At 47.9% G+C, this 2,626-nt stretch overlaps 1 protein-coding gene across 1 annotated transcript in view; it reads left to right on the forward strand.

Moving 5' to 3' along the window:
- XKR6 (XK related 6) overlaps positions 1 to 2,626 on the forward strand; it is a 180,210-nt gene that overhangs the window by 23,266 nt on the left and 154,318 nt on the right. The window lies entirely within an intron of this gene.

Below are 2,626 nucleotides of genomic sequence, written 5' to 3' on the forward strand. Positions count from 1 at the left end.
AGAGACTAATTTAAGCTGTTTGGCTTACGGCTAAGTCCTTGTCTGATGCAGTTTTTTAGGGAAGAAGGGGAGCTGGGAAGGGTGGGAAAGGCACCTTGTGAGATCAGGAGCCCTGATAGGTGTCGAGATGCATTAAAATCAGCACCAAGTCACCTCATCCCTAAAGAGACATCACAGATAAACCAGGTGAGAGCGGGGGATTGTCGAGGGTAGCTTTGGACAAAGCCAGAATTACCTGGAGCAGGGAGGTGATGGTGAGACCACACTAACAGCCCTCTGTGTTCCTCCTTCCCCTTCATCTGGTTTTCTGTGTAATTCATTGTCTGGTAGAGCTGTGGAAAAAAAAATATGAAATGGGTAGTTTTGGTGACAGCAGGTTTTTCCCTGTTCTGTGCTGGGATCTGTAGCTGGGATTTCCAATTTCACTTCTAATCAAAAGGCTTCCTAAACCTTTCAGAAGTGCTCTCCTGGGATGACTGAGCTCACAGAAATGCAAGTGCTTTGTTTCTGCTGGTGTCAGTCTCTTCAAAGGTACCTGAAACACAGCACAGCCACCAACCTAGTCCTGCTCCTGTCACTGAGCATCACAGGGCTGAGTATACCCAGTGTATCCCTTTTCCAGCTGTTCCAGTCTAGCCCTGAGTACTTGATGATCCTGGGATATTACGGAGGGAAAAGCTGGAAAGTCTGGGACTTTCCTTACTTATATGAAATGTTGAATTTAATCTAAACTGGTGCTGAATCAGTGCCTGTGTGTCCTTTTCAGGTCAAGTTGAATTTTATTTTTATGCCAGAGGGATTTTTACTGATAATCCCAGAATGGTTTGGTTGGAAGGGTCACAGAATCTCAGAATGATTTGGGTTGGAAGAGAACTTAAAGGTCATCTTGTTTCACCCTCTGCCATGGGCTGGGACACCTCCCACTATCCCAGGTTGCTCCAAACCCCATCCAACCTGGCCTTGGACACTTCCAGGAATGGGGCAGCCAGAGCTTCTCTGGGCAACCTGTGCCAGGGCCTCCCCACCCTCACAGGGAAGAATTTCTTCCCAATATCCCATCTAACCCTGCCATCTTTCAGCTTGAAGTCATTTCCCTTGTTCTGTCCCTCCAGGCCCTTGTCCCAAGTCCCTCTCCAGCTGTCCTGGAGCCCCTTTAGGCCCTGGAAGGGGCTCTCAGGTCTCCCTGGATCCTTCTCTTCTCCAGGTAAACACCTCCAGCTCTCCCAGCCTGGCTCCAGAGCAGAGGGGCTCCAGCCCTGGCAGCATCTCCGTGGCCTCCTCTGGACTCTCTCCAGCAGCTCCACGTCCTTGTGCTGTCGTTCCCCAGGGCTGGAGGCAGCTCTGCAGGTGGGATCTCACCTGAGGGGGCAGAGGGGCAGAATTCCCCCCTCCCCTGCTGCCCACGCTGTGGGACAAGCCCAGGCTGGATGGGGACATGTGTCTGGGGAAGGAGGTTTCTGCTCAGAGCTCAGGAATGAGGTGTCAGCACCTCTGTGGGATTCAGGATGAGCCGGCACAGCTCAGACCCATAAGTAGCAGGAGATGAAATCCCGACCCTGTTGGAGTCACTGGAAGCACTGATGTTAACTGGAATTTGTCCCATAGGGTCAGGTCACAAGAAGTCACAGGAGGCCACCTCTGTTGGGCTGGGCTTGGGTTGAGTTGGAGGATTCTCCATCCCCCAAATGTTCCAAAAGCAGCTTCTGATTCAGTGAGAGCACCGAGGAGATGAGTTACTGGTGTAGTTACTGGGGGGATGGGGCCCACAGTCAGCAATGGGTGGATTCTCAAAGCCTTGCAATGACAGCATCCAGAGCTCCAGCTGGACAGAATTCTATGGAGAAATCACATGCTTGAACTCTGAGGGTGCATTCCTGGCTCCTGAACTCTTCTCTGACCCTTGGCAATTCTATAACTCATTTAAAAGGCAGTTCTTCTCTGCTTGTTTGTTTGGGTTGGGGTTTTTTTGTTTGTCTGTATTTTTTATTTCTATTTTTTTTTCATTTCCCCATCCCGTACATTTAGTGCTTTCCCTCCTCCTTATATGATCATCCACTGCTTTCCTGCTTTCCTATTATTTCTGATTTCTTTCCTGACTAATCTCAGCAGTTTTCAAGCCTCATGAAAAACTTTGCTACTGTATCTCCTCCCTCACACTGGCCTTGCTTTCCTGCTTTCATCTCCATTTTTTACTCCTCCGGTCATATCCCTATATGCAGGAATGCATAGATAGAGCTAAATAAAAATGTCTTTTATACCTGAAATATATAAGAAGACCTTAAACTCACCACTGTGTATCTATATACCTAAAAAAGTGGCCTTATTCAGCACTTTGTAAGGGGATTGAGACATGTGAGTCTCCAGCTGAGTGTGTTAAGCTCCGCAGTGACCACAATTCCAAATATTTTATTTGCAGCGTGTTAAGGTTTTTTCAACAACTGCTCTATTGTTATTGCCAGGAAAATGCTGACATATATTTTATGTAACACATCAGATGTGATCCAGGCTCACTTTGCAGGGCTGAGTAGCATTGCTACGGCCAATTGTTCGACACAGCATTTTGCTACGTTTCCTGACATGCTTAATAAAGATATTTCCATGATTCTTGAGTCAGCCTGAATGCCAT

The sequence above is a fragment of the Corapipo altera genome, unplaced genomic scaffold (assembly GCF_003945725.1).
Source record: "Corapipo altera isolate COAL_440 unplaced genomic scaffold, ASM394572v1 164, whole genome shotgun sequence".
Classification (NCBI taxonomy): domain Eukaryota; kingdom Metazoa; phylum Chordata; class Aves; order Passeriformes; family Pipridae; genus Corapipo; species Corapipo altera.